Source organism: Alosa sapidissima, chromosome 10, assembly GCF_018492685.1.
Source record: "Alosa sapidissima isolate fAloSap1 chromosome 10, fAloSap1.pri, whole genome shotgun sequence".
In the NCBI taxonomy this organism is placed as follows: Eukaryota; Metazoa; Chordata; class Actinopteri; order Clupeiformes; family Clupeidae; genus Alosa; species Alosa sapidissima.
In genome coordinates, this window is record NC_055966.1 from 13391862 (window position 1) to 13410895 (window position 19034).

Consider the following 19034-nt stretch of genomic DNA (forward strand, 5'->3'; position numbering starts at 1 on the left):
TGGGCCACGAAACCAGATGGACACCAGAGCCCTATGGAAAAGACCCTAAAAACACTGCAAAAAAATGAAATCTAACCAAGTGTTATTGATCTTATATGAAGATCAACACATGGATTTGGTAATGCTTTTTAAATGAAGTCAAATGATTTGATGAGAAAGCACTAGGTAAGTGTCTTTATACTGAAAACAGTACCAGGTAGATTTTTTTTTTTTTTGATATAAGATTAATGACACTCGGCTAGATTTGATTGGATAAACCGTTTTTGCAGCGAAGCCATCTCCCGCAGTCTGCCCCGCAGAGAGCAAGACGTCACGTCCACTCGTGCCAAAGGCAAACAGCATGTCTCCCTGGTGGTCTAGTGGTTAGGATTCGGCGCTCTCACCGCCGCGGCCCGGGTTCGATTCCCGGTCAGGGAATGCGGCTTTTGCCAGGCCTTGGTCTTGTCGCAGACAAAGAGATCACCAAAAGCATCGCTTCCTTCGAGCCGGAGTCGAACCAGCGACCTAAGGATGGCCGGTTGTTCACCTACAGTCCTCCGCTCTACCAACTGAGCTATCGAAGGACCTGGCTCTGTTCTGGGACACGAAACCAGATGGACACCAGAGCCCTATGGAAAAGACCCTAAAAACACTGGAAAAAAATGAAATCTAACCAAGTGTTATTGATCTTATATGAAGATCAACACATGGATTTGGTAATGCTTTTTAAATGAAGTCAAATGATTTGATGAGAAAGCACTAGGTAAGTGTCTTTATACTGAAAACAGTACCAGGTAGATTTTTTTTTTTTTTGATATAAGATTAATGACACTCGGCTAGATTTGATTGGATAAACCGTTTTTGCAGCGAAGCCATCTCCCGCAGTCTGCCCCGCAGAGAGCAAGACGTCACGTCCACTCGTGCCAAAGGCAAACAGCATGTCTCCCTGGTGGTCTAGTGGTTAGGATTCGGCGCTCTCACCGCCGCGGCCCGGGTTCGATTCCCGGTCAGGGAATGCGGCTTTTGCCAGGCCTTGGTCTTGTCGCAGACAAAGAGATCACCAAAAAGCATCGCTTCCTTCGAGCCGGAGTCGAACCAGCGACCTAAGGATGGCCGGTTGTTCACCTACAGTCCTCCGCTCTACCAACTGAGCTATCGAAGGACCTGGCTCTGTTCTGGGACACGAAACCAGATGGACACCAGAGCCCTATGGAAAAGACCCTAAAAACACTGCAAAAAAATGAAATCTAACCAAGTGTTATTGATCTTATATGAAGATCAACACATGGATTTGGTAATGCTTTTTAAATGAAGTCAAATGATTTGATGAGAAAGCACTAGGTAAGTGTCTTTATACTGAAAACAGTACCAGGTAGATTTTTTTTTTTTTGATATAAGATTAATGACACTCGGCTAGATTTGATTGGATAAACCGTTTTTGCAGCGAAGCCATCTCCCGCAGTCTGCCCCGCAGAGAGCAAGACGTCACGTCCACTCGTGCCAAAGGCAAACAGCATGTCTCCCTGGTGGTCTAGTGGTTAGGATTCGGCGCTCTCACCGCCGCGGCCGGGGTTCGATTCCCGGTCAGGGAATGCGGCTTTTGCCAGGCCTTGGTCTTGTCGCAGACAAAGAGATCACCAAAAAGCATCGCTTCCTTCGAGCCGGAGTCGAACCAGCGACCTAAGGATGGCCGGTTGTTCACCTACAGTCCTCCGCTCTACCAACTGAGCTATCGAAGGACCTGGCTCTGTTCTGGGACACGAAACCAGATGGACACCAGAGCCCTATGGAAAAGACCCTAAAAACACTGCAAAAAAATGAAATCTAACCAAGTGTTATTGATCTTATATGAAGATCAACACATGGATTTGGTAATGCTTTTTAAATGAAGTCAAATGATTTGATGAGAAAGCACTAGGTAAGTGTCTTTATACTGAAAACAGTACCAGGTAGATTTTTTTTTTTTTTGATATAAGATTAATGACACTCGGCTAGATTTGATTGGATAAACCGTTTTTGCAGCGAAGCCATCTCCCGCAGTCTGCCCCGCAGAGAGCAAGACGTCACGTCCACTCGTGCCAAAGGCAAACAGCATGTCTCCCTGGTGGTCTAGTGGTTAGGATTCGGCGCTCTCACCGCCGCGGCCCGGGTTCGATTCCCGGTCAGGGAATGCGGCTTTTGCCAGGCCTTGGTCTTGTCGCAGACAAAGAGATCACCAAAAAGCATCGCTTCCTTCGAGCCGGAGTCGAACCAGCGACCTAAGGATGGCCGGTTGTTCACCTACAGTCCTCCGCTCTACCAACTGAGCTATCGAAGGACCTGGCTCTGTTCTGGGACACGAAACCAGATGGACACCAGAGCCCTATGGAAAAGACCCTAAAAACACTGGAAAAAAATGAAATCTAACCAAGTGTTATTGATCTTATATGAAGATCAACACATGGATTTGGTAATGCTTTTTAAATGAAGTCAAATGATTTGATGAGAAAGCACTAGGTAAGTGTCTTTATACTGAAAACAGTACCAGGTAGATTTTTTTTTTTTTGATATAAGATTAATGACACTCGGCTAGATTTGATTGGATAAACCGTTTTTGCAGCGAAGCCATCTCCCGCAGTCTGCCCCGCAGAGAGCAAGACGTCACGTCCACTCGTGCCAAAGGCAAACAGCATGTCTCCCTGGTGGTCTAGTGGTTAGGATTCGGCGCTCTCACCGCCGCGGCCCGGGTTCGATTCCCGGTCAGGGAATGCGGCTTTTGCCAGGCCTTGGTCTTGTCGCAGACAAAGAGATCACCAAAAGCATCGCTTCCTTCGAGCCGGAGTCGAACCAGCGACCTAAGGATGGCCGGTTGTTCACCTACAGTCCTCCGCTCTACCAACTGAGCTATCGAAGGACCTGGCTCTGTTCTGGGACACGAAACCAGATGGACACCAGAGCCCTATGGAAAAGACCCTAAAAACACTGGAAAAAAATGAAATCTAACCAAGTGTTATTGATCTTATATGAAGATCAACACATGGATTTGGTAATGCTTTTTAAATGAAGTCAAATGATTTGATGAGAAAGCACTAGGTAAGTGTCTTTATACTGAAAACAGTACCAGGTAGATTTTTTTTTTTTTTGATATAAGATTAATGACACTCGGCTAGATTTGATTGGATAAACCGTTTTTGCAGCGAAGCCATCTCCCGCAGTCTGCCCCGCAGAGAGCAAGACGTCACGTCCACTCGTGCCAAAGGCAAACAGCATGTCTCCCTGGTGGTCTAGTGGTTAGGATTCGGCGCTCTCACCGCCGCGGCCCGGGTTCGATTCCCGGTCAGGGAATGCGGCTTTTGCCAGGCCTTGGTCTTGTCGCAGACAAAGAGATCACCAAAAAGCATCGCTTCCTTCGAGCCGGAGTCGAACCAGCGACCTAAGGATGGCCGGTTGTTCACCTACAGTCCTCCGCTCTACCAACTGAGCTATCGAAGGACCTGGCTCTGTTCTGGGCCACGAAACCAGATGGACACCAGAGCCCTATGGAAAAGACCCTAAAAACACTGCAAAAAAATGAAATCTAACCAAGTGTTATTGATCTTATATGAAGATCAACACATGGATTTGGTAATGCTTTTTAAATGAAGTCAAATGATTTGATGAGAAAGCACTAGGTAAGTGTCTTTATACTGAAAACAGTACCAGGTAGATTTTTTTTTTTTTGATATAAGATTAATGACACTCGGCTAGATTTGATTGGATAAACCGTTTTTGCAGCGAAGCCATCTCCCGCAGTCTGCCCCGCAGAGAGCAAGACGTCACGTCCACTCGTGCCAAAGGCAAACAGCATGTCTCCCTGGTGGTCTAGTGGTTAGGATTCTGCGCTCTCACCGCCGCGGCCCGGGTTCGATTCCCGGTCAGGGAATGCGGCTTTTGCCAGGCCTTGGTCTTGTCGCAGACAAAGAGATCACCAAAAAGCATCGCTTCCTTCGAGCCGGAGTCGAACCAGCGACCTAAGGATGGCCGGTTGTTCACCTACAGTCCTCCGCTCTACCAACTGAGCTATCGAAGGACCTGGCTCTGTTCTGGGACACGAAACCAGATGGACACCAGAGCCCTATGGAAAAGACCCTAAAAACACTGCAAAAAAATGAAATCTAACCAAGTGTTATTGATCTTATATGAAGATCAACACATGGATTTGGTAATGCTTTTTAAATGAAGTCAAATGATTTGATGAGAAAGCACTAGGTAAGTGTCTTTATACTGAAAACAGTACCAGGTAGATTTTTTTTTTTTTGATATAAGATTAATGACACTCGGCTAGATTTGATTGGATAAACCGTTTTTGCAGCGAAGCCATCTCCCGCAGTCTGCCCCGCAGAGAGCAAGACGTCACGTCCACTCGTGCCAAAGGCAAACAGCATGTCTCCCTGGTGGTCTAGTGGTTAGGATTCGGCGCTCTCACCGCCGCGGCCCGGGTTCGATTCCCGGTCAGGGAATGCGGCTTTTGCCAGGCCTTGGTCTTGTCGCAGACAAAGAGATCACCAAAAAGCATCGCTTCCTTCGAGCCGGAGTCGAACCAGCGACCTAAGGATGGCCGGTTGTTCACCTACAGTCCTCCGCTCTACCAACTGAGCTATCGAAGGACCTGGCTCTGTTCTGGGACACGAAACCAGATGGACACCAGAGCCCTATGGAAAAGACCCTAAAAACACTGCAAAAAAATGAAATCTAACCAAGTGTTATTGATCTTATATGAAGATCAACACATGGATTTGGTAATGCTTTTTAAATGAAGTCAAATGATTTGATGAGAAAGCACTAGGTAAGTGTCTTTATACTGAAAACAGTACCAGGTAGATTTTTTTTTTTTTGATATAAGATTAATGACACTCGGCTAGATTTGATTGGATAAACCGTTTTTGCAGCGAAGCCATCTCCCGCAGTCTGCCCCGCAGAGAGCAAGACGTCACGTCCACTCGTGCCAAAGGCAAACAGCATGTCTCCCTGGTGGTCTAGTGGTTAGGATTCGGCGCTCTCACCGCCGCGGCCCGGGTTCGATTCCCGGTCAGGGAATGCGGCTTTTGCCAGGCCTTGGTCTTGTCGCAGACAAAGAGATCACCAAAAAGCATCGCTTCCTTCGAGCCGGAGTCGAACCAGCGACCTAAGGATGGCCGGTTGTTCACCTACAGTCCTCCGCTCTACCAACTGAGCTATCGAAGGACCTGGCTCTGTTCTGGGACACGAAACCAGATGGACACCAGAGCCCTATGGAAAAGACCCTAAAAACACTGGAAAAAAATGAAATCTAACCAAGTGTTATTGATCTTATATGAAGATCAACACATGGATTTGGTAATGCTTTTTAAATGAAGTCAAATGATTTGATGAGAAAGCACTAGGTAAGTGTCTTTATACTGAAAACAGTACCAGGTAGATTTTTTTTTTTTTTGATATAAGATTAATGACACTCGGCTAGATTTGATTGGATAAACCGTTTTTGCAGCGAAGCCATCTCCCGCAGTCTGCCCCGCAGAGAGCAAGACGTCACGTCCACTCGTGCCAAAGGCAAACAGCATGTCTCCCTGGTGGTCTAGTGGTTAGGATTCGGCGCTCTCACCGCCGCGGCCCGGGTTCGATTCCCGGTCAGGGAATGCGGCTTTTGCCAGGCCTTGGTCTTGTCGCAGACAAAGAGATCACCAAAAAGCATCGCTTCCTTCGAGCCGGAGTCGAACCAGCGACCTAAGGATGGCCGGTTGTTCACCTACAGTCCTCCGCTCTACCAACTGAGCTATCGAAGGACCTGGCTCTGTTCTGGGACACGAAACCAGATGGACACCAGAGCCCTATGGAAAAGACCCTAAAAACACTGGAAAAAAATGAAATCTAACCAAGTGTTATTGATCTTATATGAAGATCAACACATGGATTTGGTAATGCTTTTTAAATGAAGTCAAATGATTTGATGAGAAAGCACTAGGTAAGTGTCTTTATACTGAAAACAGTACCAGGTAGATTTTTTTTTTTTTGATATAAGATTAATGACACTCGGCTAGATTTGATTGGATAAACCGTTTTTGCAGCGAAGCCATCTCCCGCAGTCTGCCCCGCAGAGAGCAAGACGTCACGTCCACTCGTGCCAAAGGCAAACAGCATGTCTCCCTGGTGGTCTAGTGGTTAGGATTCGGCGCTCTCACCGCCGCGGCCCGGGTTCGATTCCCGGTCAGGGAATGCGGCTTTTGCCAGGCCTTGGTCTTGTCGCAGACAAAGAGATCACCAAAAAGCATCGCTTCCTTCGAGCCGGAGTCGAACCAGCGACCTAAGGATGGCCGGTTGTTCACCTACAGTCCTCCGCTCTACCAACTGAGCTATCGAAGGACCTGGCTCTGTTCTGGGCCACGAAACCAGATGGACACCAGAGCCCTATGGAAAAGACCCTAAAAACACTGCAAAAAAATGAAATCTAACCAAGTGTTATTGATCTTATATGAAGATCAACACATGGATTTGGTAATGCTTTTTAAATGAAGTCAAATGATTTGATGAGAAAGCACTAGGTAAGTGTCTTTATACTGAAAACAGTACCAGGTAGATTTTTTTTTTTTTTGATATAAGATTAATGACACTCGGCTAGATTTGATTGGATAAACCGTTTTTGCAGCGAAGCCATCTCCCGCAGTCTGCCCCGCAGAGAGCAAGACGTCACGTCCACTCGTGCCAAAGGCAAACAGCATGTCTCCCTGGTGGTCTAGTGGTTAGGATTCGGCGCTCTCACCGCCGCGGCCCGGGTTCGATTCCCGGTCAGGGAATGCGGCTTTTGCCAGGCCTTGGTCTTGTCGCAGACAAAGAGATCACCAAAAAGCATCGCTTCCTTCGAGCCGGAGTCGAACCAGCGACCTAAGGATGGCCGGTTGTTCACCTACAGTCCTCCGCTCTACCAACTGAGCTATCGAAGGACCTGGCTCTGTTCTGGGCCACGAAACCAGATGGACACCAGAGCCCTATGGAAAAGACCCTAAAAACACTGGAAAAAAATGAAATCTAACCAAGTGTTATTGATCTTATATGAAGATCAACACATGGATTTGGTAATGCTTTTTAAATGAAGTCAAATGATTTGATGAGAAAGCACTAGGTAAGTGTCTTTATACTGAAAACAGTACCAGGTAGATTTTTTTTTTTTTGATATAAGATTAATGACACTCGGCTAGATTTGATTGGATAAACCGTTTTTGCAGCGAAGCCATCTCCCGCAGTCTGCCCCGCAGAGAGCAAGACGTCACGTCCACTCGTGCCAAAGGCAAACAGCATGTCTCCCTGGTGGTCTAGTGGTTAGGATTCGGCGCTCTCACCGCCGCGGCCCGGGTTCGATTCCCGGTCAGGGAATGCGGCTTTTGCCAGGCCTTGGTCTTGTCGCAGACAAAGAGATCACCAAAAAGCATCGCTTCCTTCGAGCCGGAGTCGAACCAGCGACCTAAGGATGGCCGGTTGTTCACCTACAGTCCTCCGCTCTACCAATTGAGCTATCGAAGGACCTGGCTCTGTTCTGGGACACGAAACCAGATGGACACCAGAGCCCTATGGAAAAGACCCTAAAAACACTGCAAAAAAATGAAATCTAACCAAGTGTTATTGATCTTATATGAAGATCAACACATGGATTTGGTAATGCTTTTTAAATGAAGTCAAATGATTTGATGAGAAAGCACTAGGTAAGTGTCTTTATACTGAAAACAGTACCAGGTAGATTTTTTTTTTTTTTGATATAAGATTAATGACACTCGGCTAGATTTGATTGGATAAACCGTTTTTGCAGCGAAGCCATCTCCCGCAGTCTGCCCCGCAGAGAGCAAGACGTCACGTCCACTCGTGCCAAAGGCAAACAGCATGTCTCCCTGGTGGTCTAGTGGTTAGGATTCGGCGCTCTCACCGCCGCGGCCCGGGTTCGATTCCCGGTCAGGGAATGCGGCTTTTGCCAGGCCTTGGTCTTGTCGCAGACAAAGAGATCACCAAAAAGCATCGCTTCCTTCGAGCCGGAGTCGAACCAGCGACCTAAGGATGGCCGGTTGTTCACCTACAGTCCTCCGCTCTACCAACTGAGCTATCGAAGGACCTGGCTCTGTTCTGGGACACGAAACCAGATGGACACCAGAGCCCTATGGAAAAGACCCTAAAAACACTGCAAAAAAATGAAATCTAACCAAGTGTTATTGATCTTATATGAAGATCAACACATGGATTTGGTAATGCTTTTTAAATGAAGTCAAATGATTTGATGAGAAAGCACTAGGTAAGTGTCTTTATACTGAAAACAGTACCAGGTAGATTTTTTTTTTTTTTGATATAAGATTAATGACACTCGGCTAGATTTGATTGGATAAACCGTTTTTGCAGCGAAGCCATCTCCCGCAGTCTGCCCCGCAGAGAGCAAGACGTCACGTCCACTCGTGCCAAAGGCAAACAGCATGTCTCCCTGGTGGTCTAGTGGTTAGGATTCGGCGCTCTCACCGCCGCGGCCCGGGTTCGATTCCCGGTCAGGGAATGCGGCTTTTGCCAGGCCTTGGTCTTGTCGCAGACAAAGAGATCACCAAAAAGCATCGCTTCCTTCGAGCCGGAGTCGAACCAGCGACCTAAGGATGGCCGGTTGTTCACCTACAGTCCTCCGCTCTACCAACTGAGCTATCGAAGGACCTGGCTCTGTTCTGGGACACGAAACCAGATGGACACCAGAGCCCTATGGAAAAGACCCTAAAAACACTGCAAAAAAATGAAATCTAACCAAGTGTTATTGATCTTATATGAAGATCAACACATGGATTTGGTAATGCTTTTTAAATGAAGTCAAATGATTTGATGAGAAAGCACTAGGTAAGTGTCTTTATACTGAAAACAGTACCAGGTAGATTTTTTTTTTTTTTGATATAAGATTAATGACACTCGGCTAGATTTGATTGGATAAACCGTTTTTGCAGCGAAGCCATCTCCCGCAGTCTGCCCCGCAGAGAGCAAGACGTCACGTCCACTCGTGCCAAAGGCAAACAGCATGTCTCCCTGGTGGTCTAGTGGTTAGGATTCGGCGCTCTCACCGCCGCGGCCCGGGTTCGATTCCCGGTCAGGGAATGCGGCTTTTGCCAGGCCTTGGTCTTGTCGCAGACAAAGAGATCACCAAAAAGCATCGCTTCCTTCGAGCCGGAGTCGAACCAGCGACCTAAGGATGGCCGGTTGTTCACCTACAGTCCTCCGCTCTACCAACTGAGCTATCGAAGGACCTGGCTCTGTTCTGGGACACGAAACCAGATGGACACCAGAGCCCTATGGAAAAGACCCTAAAAACACTGCAAAAAAATGAAATCTAATCAAGTGTTATTGATCTTATATGAAGATCAACACATGGATTTGGTAATGCTTTTTAAATTAAGTCAAATGATTTGATGAGAAAGCACTAGGTAAGTGTCTTTATACTGAAAACAGTACCAGGTAGATTTTTTTTTTTTTGATATAAGATTAATGACACTCGGCTAGATTTGATTGGATAAACCGTTTTTGCAGCGAAGCCATCTCCCGCAGTCTGCCCCGCAGAGAGCAAGACGTCACGTCCACTCGTGCCAAAGGCAAACAGCATGTCTCCCTGGTGGTCTAGTGGTTAGGATTCGGCGCTCTCACCGCCGCGGCCCGGGTTCGATTCCCGGTCAGGGAATGCGGCTTTTGCCAGGCCTTGGTCTTGTCGCAGACAAAGAGATCACCAAAAAGCATCGCTTCCTTCGAGCCGGAGTCGAACCAGCGACCTAAGGATGGCCGGTTGTTCACCTACAGTCCTCCGCTCCACCAACTGAGCTATCGAAGGACCTGGCTCTGTTCTGGGACACGAAACCAGATGGACACCAGAGCCCTATGGAAAAGACCCTAAAAACACTGCAAAAAAATGAAATCTAACCAAGTGTTATTGATCTTATATGAAGATCAACACATGGATTTGGTAATGCTTTTTAAATGAAGTCAAATGATTTGATGAGAAAGCACTAGGTAAGTGTCTTTATACTGAAAACAGTACCAGGTAGATTTTTTTTTTTTGATATAGGATTAATGACACTCGGCTAGATTTGATTGGATAAACCGTTTTTGCAGCGAAGCCATCTCCCGCAGTCTGCCCCGCAGAGAGCAAGACGTCACGTCCACTCGTGCCAAAGGCAAACAGCATGTCTCCCTGGTGGTCTAGTGGTTAGGATTCGGCGCTCTCACCGCCGCGGCCCGGGTTCGATTCCCGGTCAGGGAATGCGGCTTTTGCCAGGCCTTGGTCTTGTCGCAGACAAAGAGATCACCAAAAAGCATCGCTTCCTTCGAGCCGGAGTCGAACCAGCGACCTAAGGATGGCCGGTTGTTCACCTACAGTCCTCCGCTCTACCAACTGAGCTATCGAAGGACCTGGCTCTGTTCTGGGACACGAAACCAGATGGACACCAGAGCCCTATGGAAAAGACCCTAAAAACACTGCAAAAAAATGAAATCTAACCAAGTGTTATTGATCTTATATGAAGATCAACACATGGATTTGGTAATGCTTTTTAAATGAAGTCAAATGATTTGATGAGAAAGCACTAGGTAAGTGTCTTTATACTGAAAACAGTACCAGGTAGATTTTTTTTTTTTTTGATATAAGATTAATGACACTCGGCTAGATTTGATTGGATAAACCGTTTTTGCAGCGAAGCCATCTCCCGCAGTCTGCCCCGCAGAGAGCAAGACGTCACGTCCACTCGTGCCAAAGGCAAACAGCATGTCTCCCTGGTGGTCTAGTGGTTAGGATTCGGCGCTCTCACCGCCGCGGCCCGGGTTCGATTCCCGGTCAGGGAATGCGGCTTTTGCCAGGCCTTGGTCTTGTCGCAGACAAAGAGATCACCAAACAGCATCGCTTCCTTCGAGCCGGAGTCGAACCAGCGACCTAAGGATGGCCGGTTGTTCACCTACAGTCCTCCGCTCTACCAACTGAGCTATCGAAGGACCTGGCTCTGTTCTGGGACACGAAACCAGATGGACACCAGAGCCCTATGGAAAAGACCCTAAAAACACTGCAAAAAAATGAAATCTAACCAAGTGTTATTGATCTTATATGAAGATCAACACATGGATTTGGTAATGCTTTTTAAATGAAGTCAAATGATTTGATGAGAAAGCACTAGGTAAGTGTCTTTATACTGAAAACAGTACCAGGTAGATTTTTTTTTTTTTTGATATAAGATTAATGACACTCGGCTAGATTTGATTGGATAAACCGTTTTTGCAGCGAAGCCATCTCCCGCAGTCTGCCCCGCAGAGAGCAAGACGTCACGTCCACTCGTGCCAAAGGCAAACAGCATGTCTCCCTGGTGGTCTAGTGGTTAGGATTCGGCGCTCTCACCGCCGCGGCCCGGGTTCGATTCCCGGTCAGGGAATGCGGCTTTTGCCAGGCCTTGGTCTTGTCGCAGACAAAGAGATCACCAAAAAGCATCGCTTCCTTCGAGCCGGAGTCGAACCAGCGACCTAAGGATGGCCGGTTGTTCACCTACAGTCCTCCGCTCTACCAACTGAGCTATCGAAGGACCTGGCTCTGTTCTGGGACACGAAACCAGATGGACACCAGAGCCCTATGGAAAAGACCCTAAAAACACTGCAAAAAAATGAAATCTAATCAAGTGTTATTGATCTTATATGAAGATCAACACATGGATTTGGTAATGCTTTTTAAATTAAGTCAAATGATTTGATGAGAAAGCACTAGGTAAGTGTCTTTATACTGAAAACAGTACCAGGTAGATTTTTTTTTTTTTGATATAAGATTAATGACACTCGGCTAGATTTGATTGGATAAACCGTTTTTGCAGCGAAGCCATCTCCCGCAGTCTGCCCCGCAGAGAGCAAGACGTCACGTCCACTCGTGCCAAAGGCAAACAGCATGTCTCCCTGGTGGTCTAGTGGTTAGGATTCGGCGCTCTCACCGCCGCGGCCCGGGTTCGATTCCCGGTCAGGGAATGCGGCTTTTGCCAGGCCTTGGTCTTGTCGCAGACAAAGAGATCACCAAAAAGCATCGCTTCCTTCGAGCCGGAGTCGAACCAGCGACCTAAGGATGGCCGGTTGTTCACCTACAGTCCTCCGCTCCACCAACTGAGCTATCGAAGGACCTGGCTCTGTTCTGGGACACGAAACCAGATGGACACCAGAGCCCTATGGAAAAGACCCTAAAAACACTGCAAAAAAATGAAATCTAACCAAGTGTTATTGATCTTATATGAAGATCAACACATGGATTTGGTAATGCTTTTTAAATGAAGTCAAATGATTTGATGAGAAAGCACTAGGTAAGTGTCTTTATACTGAAAACAGTACCAGGTAGATTTTTTTTTTTTGATATAGGATTAATGACACTCGGCTAGATTTGATTGGATAAACCGTTTTTGCAGCGAAGCCATCTCCCGCAGTCTGCCCCGCAGAGAGCAAGACGTCACGTCCACTCGTGCCAAAGGCAAACAGCATGTCTCCCTGGTGGTCTAGTGGTTAGGATTCGGCGCTCTCACCGCCGCGGCCCGGGTTCGATTCCCGGTCAGGGAATGCGGCTTTTGCCAGGCCTTGGTCTTGTCGCAGACAAAGAGATCACCAAAAAGCATCGCTTCCTTCGAGCCGGAGTCGAACCAGCGACCTAAGGATGGCCGGTTGTTCACCTACAGTCCTCCGCTCCACCAACTGAGCTATCGAAGGACCTGGCTCTGTTCTGGGACACGAAACCAGATGGACACCAGAGCCCTATGGAAAAGACCCTAAAAACACTGCAAAAAAATGAAATCTAACCAAGTGTTATTGATCTTATATGAAGATCAACACATGGATTTGGTAATGCTTTTTAAATGAAGTCAAATGATTTGATGAGAAAGCACTAGGTAAGTGTCTTTATACTGAAAACAGTACCAGGTAGATTTTTTTTTTTTTGATATAAGATTAATGACACTCGGCTAGATTTGATTGGATAAACCGTTTTTGCAGCGAAGCCATCTCCCGCAGTCTGCCCCGCAGAGAGCAAGACGTCACGTCCACTCGTGCCAAAGGCAAACAGCATGTCTCCCTGGTGGTCTAGTGGTTAGGATTCGGCGCTCTCACCGCCGCGGCCCGGGTTCGATTCCCGGTCAGGGAATGCGGCTTTTGCCAGGCCTTGGTCTTGTCGCAGACAAAGAGATCACCAAAAAGCATCGCTTCCTTCGAGCCGGAGTCGAACCAGCGACCTAAGGACGGCCGGTTGTTCACCTACAGTCCTCCGCTCCACCAACTGAGCTATCGAAGGACCTGGCTCTGTTCTGGGACACGAAACCAGATGGACACCAGAGCCCTATGGAAAAGACCCTAAAAACACTGCAAAAAAATGAAATCTAACCAAGTGTTATTGATCTTATATGAAGATCAACACATGGATTTGGTAATGCTTTTTAAATGAAGTCAAATGATTTGATGAGAAAGCACTAGGTAAGTGTCTTTATACTGAAAACAGTACCAGGTAGATTTTTTTTTTTTGATATAGGATTAATGACACTCGGCTAGATTTGATTGGATAAACCGTTTTTGCAGCGAAGCCATCTCCCGCAGTCTGCCCCGCAGAGAGCAAGACGTCACGTCCACTCGTGCCAAAGGCAAACAGCATGTCTCCCTGGTGGTCTAGTGGTTAGGATTCGGCGCTCTCACCGTCGCGGCCCGGGTTCGATTCCCGGTCAGGGAATGCGGCTTTTGCCAGGCCTTGGTCTTGTCGCAGACAAAGAGATCACCAAAAAGCATCGCTTCCTTCGAGCCGGAGTCGAACCAGCGACCTAAGGATGGCCGGTTGTTCACCTACAGTCCTCCGCTCTACCAACTGAGCTATCGAAGGACCTGTCTCTGTTCTGGGACACGAAACCAGATGGACACCAGAGCCCTATGGAAAAGACCCTAAAAACACTGCAAAAAAATGAAATCTAACCAAGTGTTATTGATCTTATATGAAGATCAACACATGGATTTGGTAATGCTTTTTAAATGAAGTCAAATGATTTGATGAGAAAGCACTAGGTAAGTGTCTTTATACTGAAAACAGTACCAGGTAGATTTTTTTTTTTTTGATATAAGATTAATGACACTCGGCTAGATTTGATTGGATAAACCGTTTTTGCAGCGAAGCCATCTCCCGCAGTCTGCCCCGCAGAGAGCAAGACGTCACGTCCACTCGTGCCAAAGGCAAACAGCATGTCTCCCTGGTGGTCTAGTGGTTAGGATTCGGCGCTCTCACCGCCGCGGCCCGGGTTCGATTCCCGGTCAGGGAATGCGGCTTTTGCCAGGCCTTGGTCTTGTCGCAGACAAAGAGATCACCAAAAAGCATCGCTTCCTTCGAGCCGGAGTCGAACCAGCGACCTAAGGATGGCCGGTTGTTCACCTACAGTCCTCCGCTCTACCAACTGAGCTATCGAAGGACCTGTCTCTGTTCTGGGACACGAAACCAGATGGACACCAGAGCCCTATGGAAAAGACCCTAAAAACACTGCAAAAAAATGAAATCTAACCAAGTGTTATTGATCTTATATGAAGATCAACACATGGATTTGGTAATGCTTTTTAAATGAAGTCAAATGATTTGATGAGAAAGCACTAGGTAAGTGTCTTTATACTGAAAACAGTACCAGGTAGATTTTTTTTTTTTTGATATAAGATTAATGACACTCGGCTAGATTTGATTGGATAAACCGTTTTTGCAGCGAAGCCATCTCCCGCAGTCTGCCCCGCAGAGAGCAAGACGTCACGTCCACTCGTGCCAAAGGCAAACAGCATGTCTCCCTGGTGGTCTAGTGGTTAGGATTCGGCGCTCTCACCGCCGCGGCCCGGGTTCGATTCCCGGTCAGGGAATGCGGCTTTTGCCAGGCCTTGGTCTTGTCGCAGACAAAGAGATCACCAAAAAGCATCGCTTCCTTCGAGCCGGAGTCGAACCAGCGACCTAAGGATGGCCGGTTGTTCACCTACAGTCCTCCGCTCTACCAACTGAGCTATCGAAGGACCTGGCTCTGTTCTGGGACACGAAACCAGATGGACACCAGAGCCCTATGGAAAAGACCCTAAAAACACTGCAAAAAAATGACATCTAACCAAGTGTTATTGATCTTATATGAAGATCAACACATGGATTTGGTAATGCTTTTTAAATGAAGTCAAATGATTTGATGAGAAAGCACTAGGTAAGTGTCTTTATACTGAAAACAGTACCAGGTAGATTTTTTTTTTTTTGATATAAGATTAATGACACTCGGCTAGATTTGATTGGATAAACCGTTTTTGCAGCGAAGCCATCTCCCGCAGTCTGCCCCGCAGAGAGCAAGACGTCACGTCCACTCGTGCCAAAGGCAAACAGCATGTCTCCCTGGTGGTCTAGTGGTTAGGATTCGGCGCTCTCACCGCCGCGGCCCGGGTTCGATTCCCGGTCAGGGAATGCGGCTTTTGCCAGGCCTTGGTCTTGTCGCAGACAAAGAGATCACCAAAAAGCATCGCTTCCTTCGAGCCGGAGTCGAACCAGCGACCTAAGGATGGCCGGTTGTTCACCTACAGTCCTCCGCTCTACCAACTGAGCTATCGAAGGACCTGGCTCTGTTCTGGGACACGAAACCAGATGGACACCAGAGCCCTATGGAAAAGACCCTAAAAACACTGCAAAAAAATGAAATCTAACCAAGTGTTATTGATCTTATATGAAGATCAACACATGGATTTGGTAATGCTTTTTAAATGAAGTCAAATGATTTGATGAGAAAGCACTAGGTAAGTGTCTTTATACTGAAAACAGTACCAGGTAGATTTTTTTTTTTTTGATATAAGATTAATGACACTCGGCTAGATTTGATTGGATAAACCGTTTTTGCAGCGAAGCCATCTCCCGCAGTCTGCCCCGCAGAGAGCAAGACGTCACGTCCACTCGTGCCAAAGGCAAACAGCATGTCTCCCTGGTGGTCTAGTGGTTAGGATTCGGCGCTCTCACCGCCGCGGCCCGGGTTCGATTCCCGGTCAGGGAATGCGGCTTTTGCCAGGCCTTGGTCTTGTCGCAGACAAAGAGATCACCAAAAAGCATCGCTTCCTTCGAGCCGGAGTCGAACCAGCGACCTAAGGATGGCCGGTTGTTCACCTACAGTCCTCCGCTCTACCAACTGAGCTATCGAAGGACCTGGCTCTGTTCTGGGACACGAAACCAGATGGACACCAGAGCCCTATGGAAAAGACCCTAAAAACACTGCAAAAAAATGAAATCTAACCAAGTGTTATTGATCTTATATGAAGATCAACACATGGATTTGGTAATGCTTTTTAAATGAAGTCAAATGATTTGATGAGAAAGCACTAGGTAAGTGTCTTTATACTGAAAACAGTACCAGGTAGATTTTTTTTTTTTTGATATAAGATTAATGACACTCGGCTAGATTTGATTGGATAAACCGTTTTTGCAGCGAAGCCATCTCCCGCAGTCTGCCCCGCAGAGAGCAAGACGTCACGTCCACTCGTGCCAAAGGCAAACAGCATGTCTCCCTGGTGGTCTAGTGGTTAGGATTCGGCGCTCTCACCGCCGCGGCCCGGGTTCGATTCCCGGTCAGGGAATGCGGCTTTTGCCAGGCCTTGGTCTTGTCGCAGACAAAGAGATCACCAAAAAGCATCGCTTCCTTCGAGCCGGAGTCGAACCAGCGACCTAAGGATGGCCGGTTGTTCACCTACAGTCCTCCGCTCTACCAACTGAGCTATCGAAGGACCTGGCTCTGTTCTGGGACACGAAACCAGATGGACACCAGAGCCCTATGGAAAAGACCCTAAAAACACTGCAAAAAAATGAAATCTAACCAAGTGTTATTGATCTTATATGAAGATCAACACATGGATTTGGTAATGCTTTTTAAATGAAGTCAAATGATTTGATGAGAAAGCACTAGGTAAGTGTCTTTATACTGAAAACAGTACCAGGTAGATTTTTTTTTTTTTGATATAAGATTAATGACACTCGGCTAGATTTGATTGGATAAACCGTTTTTGCAGCGAAGCCATCTCCCGCAGTCTGCCCCGCAGAGAGCAAGACGTCACGTCCACTCGTGCCAAAGGCAAACAGCATGTCTCCCTGGTGGTCTAGTGGTTAGGATTCGGCGCTCTCACCGCCGCGGCCCGGGTTCGATTCCCGGTCAGGGAATGCGGCTTTTGCCAGGCCTTGGTCTTGTCGCAGACAAAGAGATCACCAAAAAGCATCGCTTCCTTCGAGCCGGAGTCGAACCAGCGACCTAAGGATGGCCGGTTGTTCACCTACAGTCCTCCGCTCTACCAACTGAGCTATCGAAGGACCTGGCTCTGTTCTGGGACACGAAACCAGATGGACACCAGAGCCCTATGGAAAAGACCCTAAAAACACTGCAAAAAAATGAAATCTAACCAAGTGTTATTGATCTTATATGAAGATCAACACATGGATTTGGTAATGCTTTTTAAATGAAGTCAAATGATTTGATGAGAAAGCACTAGGTAAGTGTCTTTATACTGAAAACAGTACCAGGTAGATTTTTTTTTTTTTGATATAGGATTAATGACACTCGGCTAGATTTGATTGGATAAACCGTTTTTGCAGCGAAGCCATCTCCCGCAGTCTGCCCCGCAGAGAGCAAGACGTCACGTCCACTCGTGCCAAAGGCAAACAGCATGTCTCCCTGGTGGTCTAGTGGTTAGGATTCGGCGCTCTCACCGCCGCGGCCCGGGTTCGATTCCCGGTCAGGGAATGCGGCTTTTGCCAGGCCTTGGTCTTGTCGCAGACAAAGAGATCACCAAAAAGCATCGCTTCCTTCGAGCCGGAGTCGAACCAGCGACCTAAGGATGGCCGGTTGTTCACCTACAGTCCTCCGCTCTACCAACTGAGCTATCGAAGGACCTGGCTCTGTTCTGGGACACGAAACCAGATGGACACCAGAGCCCTATGGAAAAGACCCTAAAAACACTGCAAAAAAATGAAATCTAACCAAGTGTTATTGATCTTATATGAAGATCAACACATGGATTTGGTAATGCTTTTTAAATGAAGTCAAATGATTTGATGAGAAAGCACTAGGTAAGTGTCTTTATACTGAAAACAGTACCAGGTAGATTTTTTTTTTTTTGATATAAGATTAATGACACTCGGCTAGATTTGATTGGATAAACCGTTTTTGCAGCGAAGCCATCTCCCGCAGTCTGCCCCGCAGAGAGCAAGACGTCACGTCCACTCGTGCCAAAGGCAAACAGCATGTCTCCCTGGTGGTCTAGTGGTTAGGATTCGGCGCTCTCACCGCCGCGGCCCGGGTTCGATTCCCGGTCAGGGAATGCGGCTTTTGCCAGGCCTTGGTCTTGTCGCAGACAAAGAGATCACCAAAAAGCATCGCTTCCTTCGAGCCGGAGTCGAACCAGCGACCTAAGGATGGCCGGTTGTTCACCTACAGTCCTCCGCTCTACCAACTGAGCTATCGAAGGACCTGGCTCTGTTCTGGGACACGAAACCAGATGGACACCAGAGCCCTATGGAAAAGACCCTAAAAACACTGCAAAAAAATGAAATCTAACCAAGTGTTATTGATCTTATATGAAGATCAACACATGGATTTGGTAATGCTTTTTAAATGAAGTCAAATGATTTGATGAGAAAGCACTAGGTAAGTGTCTTTATACTGAAAACAGTACCAGGTAGATTTTTTTTTTTTTGATATAAGATTAATGACACTCGGCTAGATTTGATTGGATAAACCGTTTTTGCAGCGAAGCCATCTCCCGCAGTCTGCCCCGCAGAGAGCAAGACGTCACGTCCACTCGTGCCAAAGGCAAACAGCATGTCTCCCTGGTGGTCTAGTGGTTAGGATTCGGCGCTCTCACCGCCGCGGCCCGGGTTCGATTCCCGGTCAGGGAATGCGGCTTTTGCCAGGCCTTGGTCTTGTCGCAGACAAAGAGATCACCAAAAAGCATCGCTTCCTTCGAGCCGGAGTCGAACCAGCGACCTAAGGATGGCCGGTTGTTCACCTACAGTCCTCCGCTCTACCAACTGAGCTATCGAAGGA

General features: G+C 47.3%; 58 non-coding genes across 58 annotated transcripts; 30 read left to right on the top strand and 28 right to left on the bottom strand.

Moving 5' to 3' along the window:
• The first annotated feature begins 345 nt into the window (after window positions 1–345).
• On the top strand, window positions 346–417 carry trnae-cuc. Its single transcript has one exon. It is a non-coding gene; the product is annotated as a tRNA-Glu (tRNA).
• A 59-nt stretch (window positions 418–476) lies between these two features.
• Window positions 477–563, bottom strand: trnay-gua. The gene is given in 2 exon segments: window positions 477–512; window positions 527–563. It is a non-coding gene; the product is annotated as a tRNA-Tyr (tRNA).
• Window positions 564–922: 359 nt separating this feature from the next.
• trnae-cuc lies at window positions 923–994 on the top strand. The gene has a single exon. It is a non-coding gene; the product is annotated as a tRNA-Glu (tRNA).
• A 60-nt stretch (window positions 995–1054) lies between these two features.
• On the bottom strand, window positions 1055–1141 carry trnay-gua. Its single transcript is given in 2 exon segments — window positions 1055–1090; window positions 1105–1141. It is a non-coding gene; the product is annotated as a tRNA-Tyr (tRNA).
• Window positions 1142–1631: 490 nt separating this feature from the next.
• trnay-gua lies at window positions 1632–1718 on the bottom strand. The gene is given in 2 exon segments: window positions 1632–1667; window positions 1682–1718. It is a non-coding gene; the product is annotated as a tRNA-Tyr (tRNA).
• A 359-nt stretch (window positions 1719–2077) lies between these two features.
• trnae-cuc lies at window positions 2078–2149 on the top strand. Its single transcript has one exon. It is a non-coding gene; the product is annotated as a tRNA-Glu (tRNA).
• A 60-nt stretch (window positions 2150–2209) lies between these two features.
• On the bottom strand, window positions 2210–2296 carry trnay-gua. Its single transcript is given in 2 exon segments — window positions 2210–2245; window positions 2260–2296. It is a non-coding gene; the product is annotated as a tRNA-Tyr (tRNA).
• A 358-nt stretch (window positions 2297–2654) lies between these two features.
• trnae-cuc lies at window positions 2655–2726 on the top strand. The gene has a single exon. It is a non-coding gene; the product is annotated as a tRNA-Glu (tRNA).
• Window positions 2727–2785: 59 nt separating this feature from the next.
• trnay-gua lies at window positions 2786–2872 on the bottom strand. Its single transcript is given in 2 exon segments — window positions 2786–2821; window positions 2836–2872. It is a non-coding gene; the product is annotated as a tRNA-Tyr (tRNA).
• Window positions 2873–3231: 359 nt separating this feature from the next.
• Window positions 3232–3303, top strand: trnae-cuc. Its single transcript has one exon. It is a non-coding gene; the product is annotated as a tRNA-Glu (tRNA).
• Window positions 3304–3363: 60 nt separating this feature from the next.
• Window positions 3364–3450, bottom strand: trnay-gua. The gene is given in 2 exon segments: window positions 3364–3399; window positions 3414–3450. It is a non-coding gene; the product is annotated as a tRNA-Tyr (tRNA).
• A 490-nt stretch (window positions 3451–3940) lies between these two features.
• Window positions 3941–4027, bottom strand: trnay-gua. The gene is given in 2 exon segments: window positions 3941–3976; window positions 3991–4027. It is a non-coding gene; the product is annotated as a tRNA-Tyr (tRNA).
• A 358-nt stretch (window positions 4028–4385) lies between these two features.
• On the top strand, window positions 4386–4457 carry trnae-cuc. The gene has a single exon. It is a non-coding gene; the product is annotated as a tRNA-Glu (tRNA).
• Window positions 4458–4517: 60 nt separating this feature from the next.
• On the bottom strand, window positions 4518–4604 carry trnay-gua. The gene is given in 2 exon segments: window positions 4518–4553; window positions 4568–4604. It is a non-coding gene; the product is annotated as a tRNA-Tyr (tRNA).
• Window positions 4605–4962: 358 nt separating this feature from the next.
• Window positions 4963–5034, top strand: trnae-cuc. Its single transcript has one exon. It is a non-coding gene; the product is annotated as a tRNA-Glu (tRNA).
• A 60-nt stretch (window positions 5035–5094) lies between these two features.
• trnay-gua lies at window positions 5095–5181 on the bottom strand. The gene is given in 2 exon segments: window positions 5095–5130; window positions 5145–5181. It is a non-coding gene; the product is annotated as a tRNA-Tyr (tRNA).
• A 359-nt stretch (window positions 5182–5540) lies between these two features.
• trnae-cuc lies at window positions 5541–5612 on the top strand. Its single transcript has one exon. It is a non-coding gene; the product is annotated as a tRNA-Glu (tRNA).
• A 60-nt stretch (window positions 5613–5672) lies between these two features.
• On the bottom strand, window positions 5673–5759 carry trnay-gua. The gene is given in 2 exon segments: window positions 5673–5708; window positions 5723–5759. It is a non-coding gene; the product is annotated as a tRNA-Tyr (tRNA).
• A 358-nt stretch (window positions 5760–6117) lies between these two features.
• On the top strand, window positions 6118–6189 carry trnae-cuc. The gene has a single exon. It is a non-coding gene; the product is annotated as a tRNA-Glu (tRNA).
• A 60-nt stretch (window positions 6190–6249) lies between these two features.
• Window positions 6250–6336, bottom strand: trnay-gua. The gene is given in 2 exon segments: window positions 6250–6285; window positions 6300–6336. It is a non-coding gene; the product is annotated as a tRNA-Tyr (tRNA).
• A 359-nt stretch (window positions 6337–6695) lies between these two features.
• Window positions 6696–6767, top strand: trnae-cuc. The gene has a single exon. It is a non-coding gene; the product is annotated as a tRNA-Glu (tRNA).
• Window positions 6768–6827: 60 nt separating this feature from the next.
• Window positions 6828–6914, bottom strand: trnay-gua. Its single transcript is given in 2 exon segments — window positions 6828–6863; window positions 6878–6914. It is a non-coding gene; the product is annotated as a tRNA-Tyr (tRNA).
• Window positions 6915–7272: 358 nt separating this feature from the next.
• On the top strand, window positions 7273–7344 carry trnae-cuc. Its single transcript has one exon. It is a non-coding gene; the product is annotated as a tRNA-Glu (tRNA).
• A 506-nt stretch (window positions 7345–7850) lies between these two features.
• trnae-cuc lies at window positions 7851–7922 on the top strand. Its single transcript has one exon. It is a non-coding gene; the product is annotated as a tRNA-Glu (tRNA).
• A 60-nt stretch (window positions 7923–7982) lies between these two features.
• Window positions 7983–8069, bottom strand: trnay-gua. The gene is given in 2 exon segments: window positions 7983–8018; window positions 8033–8069. It is a non-coding gene; the product is annotated as a tRNA-Tyr (tRNA).
• Window positions 8070–8428: 359 nt separating this feature from the next.
• On the top strand, window positions 8429–8500 carry trnae-cuc. The gene has a single exon. It is a non-coding gene; the product is annotated as a tRNA-Glu (tRNA).
• Window positions 8501–8560: 60 nt separating this feature from the next.
• On the bottom strand, window positions 8561–8647 carry trnay-gua. The gene is given in 2 exon segments: window positions 8561–8596; window positions 8611–8647. It is a non-coding gene; the product is annotated as a tRNA-Tyr (tRNA).
• A 359-nt stretch (window positions 8648–9006) lies between these two features.
• trnae-cuc lies at window positions 9007–9078 on the top strand. The gene has a single exon. It is a non-coding gene; the product is annotated as a tRNA-Glu (tRNA).
• A 60-nt stretch (window positions 9079–9138) lies between these two features.
• Window positions 9139–9225, bottom strand: trnay-gua. The gene is given in 2 exon segments: window positions 9139–9174; window positions 9189–9225. It is a non-coding gene; the product is annotated as a tRNA-Tyr (tRNA).
• A 358-nt stretch (window positions 9226–9583) lies between these two features.
• trnae-cuc lies at window positions 9584–9655 on the top strand. The gene has a single exon. It is a non-coding gene; the product is annotated as a tRNA-Glu (tRNA).
• A 504-nt stretch (window positions 9656–10159) lies between these two features.
• Window positions 10160–10231, top strand: trnae-cuc. Its single transcript has one exon. It is a non-coding gene; the product is annotated as a tRNA-Glu (tRNA).
• Window positions 10232–10291: 60 nt separating this feature from the next.
• Window positions 10292–10378, bottom strand: trnay-gua. Its single transcript is given in 2 exon segments — window positions 10292–10327; window positions 10342–10378. It is a non-coding gene; the product is annotated as a tRNA-Tyr (tRNA).
• A 359-nt stretch (window positions 10379–10737) lies between these two features.
• On the top strand, window positions 10738–10809 carry trnae-cuc. The gene has a single exon. It is a non-coding gene; the product is annotated as a tRNA-Glu (tRNA).
• A 60-nt stretch (window positions 10810–10869) lies between these two features.
• Window positions 10870–10956, bottom strand: trnay-gua. Its single transcript is given in 2 exon segments — window positions 10870–10905; window positions 10920–10956. It is a non-coding gene; the product is annotated as a tRNA-Tyr (tRNA).
• A 359-nt stretch (window positions 10957–11315) lies between these two features.
• Window positions 11316–11387, top strand: trnae-cuc. The gene has a single exon. It is a non-coding gene; the product is annotated as a tRNA-Glu (tRNA).
• Window positions 11388–11447: 60 nt separating this feature from the next.
• Window positions 11448–11534, bottom strand: trnay-gua. The gene is given in 2 exon segments: window positions 11448–11483; window positions 11498–11534. It is a non-coding gene; the product is annotated as a tRNA-Tyr (tRNA).
• Window positions 11535–11892: 358 nt separating this feature from the next.
• Window positions 11893–11964, top strand: trnae-cuc. Its single transcript has one exon. It is a non-coding gene; the product is annotated as a tRNA-Glu (tRNA).
• A 504-nt stretch (window positions 11965–12468) lies between these two features.
• Window positions 12469–12540, top strand: trnae-cuc. The gene has a single exon. It is a non-coding gene; the product is annotated as a tRNA-Glu (tRNA).
• Window positions 12541–13045: 505 nt separating this feature from the next.
• On the top strand, window positions 13046–13117 carry trnae-cuc. Its single transcript has one exon. It is a non-coding gene; the product is annotated as a tRNA-Glu (tRNA).
• Window positions 13118–13753: 636 nt separating this feature from the next.
• Window positions 13754–13840, bottom strand: trnay-gua. The gene is given in 2 exon segments: window positions 13754–13789; window positions 13804–13840. It is a non-coding gene; the product is annotated as a tRNA-Tyr (tRNA).
• A 358-nt stretch (window positions 13841–14198) lies between these two features.
• Window positions 14199–14270, top strand: trnae-cuc. The gene has a single exon. It is a non-coding gene; the product is annotated as a tRNA-Glu (tRNA).
• Window positions 14271–14330: 60 nt separating this feature from the next.
• trnay-gua lies at window positions 14331–14417 on the bottom strand. Its single transcript is given in 2 exon segments — window positions 14331–14366; window positions 14381–14417. It is a non-coding gene; the product is annotated as a tRNA-Tyr (tRNA).
• Window positions 14418–14775: 358 nt separating this feature from the next.
• Window positions 14776–14847, top strand: trnae-cuc. The gene has a single exon. It is a non-coding gene; the product is annotated as a tRNA-Glu (tRNA).
• A 60-nt stretch (window positions 14848–14907) lies between these two features.
• Window positions 14908–14994, bottom strand: trnay-gua. The gene is given in 2 exon segments: window positions 14908–14943; window positions 14958–14994. It is a non-coding gene; the product is annotated as a tRNA-Tyr (tRNA).
• A 358-nt stretch (window positions 14995–15352) lies between these two features.
• On the top strand, window positions 15353–15424 carry trnae-cuc. The gene has a single exon. It is a non-coding gene; the product is annotated as a tRNA-Glu (tRNA).
• A 60-nt stretch (window positions 15425–15484) lies between these two features.
• Window positions 15485–15571, bottom strand: trnay-gua. The gene is given in 2 exon segments: window positions 15485–15520; window positions 15535–15571. It is a non-coding gene; the product is annotated as a tRNA-Tyr (tRNA).
• Window positions 15572–15929: 358 nt separating this feature from the next.
• Window positions 15930–16001, top strand: trnae-cuc. Its single transcript has one exon. It is a non-coding gene; the product is annotated as a tRNA-Glu (tRNA).
• Window positions 16002–16061: 60 nt separating this feature from the next.
• On the bottom strand, window positions 16062–16148 carry trnay-gua. The gene is given in 2 exon segments: window positions 16062–16097; window positions 16112–16148. It is a non-coding gene; the product is annotated as a tRNA-Tyr (tRNA).
• A 358-nt stretch (window positions 16149–16506) lies between these two features.
• trnae-cuc lies at window positions 16507–16578 on the top strand. Its single transcript has one exon. It is a non-coding gene; the product is annotated as a tRNA-Glu (tRNA).
• A 60-nt stretch (window positions 16579–16638) lies between these two features.
• Window positions 16639–16725, bottom strand: trnay-gua. The gene is given in 2 exon segments: window positions 16639–16674; window positions 16689–16725. It is a non-coding gene; the product is annotated as a tRNA-Tyr (tRNA).
• A 358-nt stretch (window positions 16726–17083) lies between these two features.
• trnae-cuc lies at window positions 17084–17155 on the top strand. The gene has a single exon. It is a non-coding gene; the product is annotated as a tRNA-Glu (tRNA).
• Window positions 17156–17215: 60 nt separating this feature from the next.
• Window positions 17216–17302, bottom strand: trnay-gua. Its single transcript is given in 2 exon segments — window positions 17216–17251; window positions 17266–17302. It is a non-coding gene; the product is annotated as a tRNA-Tyr (tRNA).
• Window positions 17303–17660: 358 nt separating this feature from the next.
• trnae-cuc lies at window positions 17661–17732 on the top strand. The gene has a single exon. It is a non-coding gene; the product is annotated as a tRNA-Glu (tRNA).
• A 60-nt stretch (window positions 17733–17792) lies between these two features.
• trnay-gua lies at window positions 17793–17879 on the bottom strand. The gene is given in 2 exon segments: window positions 17793–17828; window positions 17843–17879. It is a non-coding gene; the product is annotated as a tRNA-Tyr (tRNA).
• Window positions 17880–18237: 358 nt separating this feature from the next.
• On the top strand, window positions 18238–18309 carry trnae-cuc. The gene has a single exon. It is a non-coding gene; the product is annotated as a tRNA-Glu (tRNA).
• Window positions 18310–18369: 60 nt separating this feature from the next.
• trnay-gua lies at window positions 18370–18456 on the bottom strand. Its single transcript is given in 2 exon segments — window positions 18370–18405; window positions 18420–18456. It is a non-coding gene; the product is annotated as a tRNA-Tyr (tRNA).
• A 358-nt stretch (window positions 18457–18814) lies between these two features.
• trnae-cuc lies at window positions 18815–18886 on the top strand. Its single transcript has one exon. It is a non-coding gene; the product is annotated as a tRNA-Glu (tRNA).
• Window positions 18887–18946: 60 nt separating this feature from the next.
• trnay-gua lies at window positions 18947–19033 on the bottom strand. Its single transcript is given in 2 exon segments — window positions 18947–18982; window positions 18997–19033. It is a non-coding gene; the product is annotated as a tRNA-Tyr (tRNA).
• Between the last annotated feature and the right edge of the window lies 1 nt (window position 19034).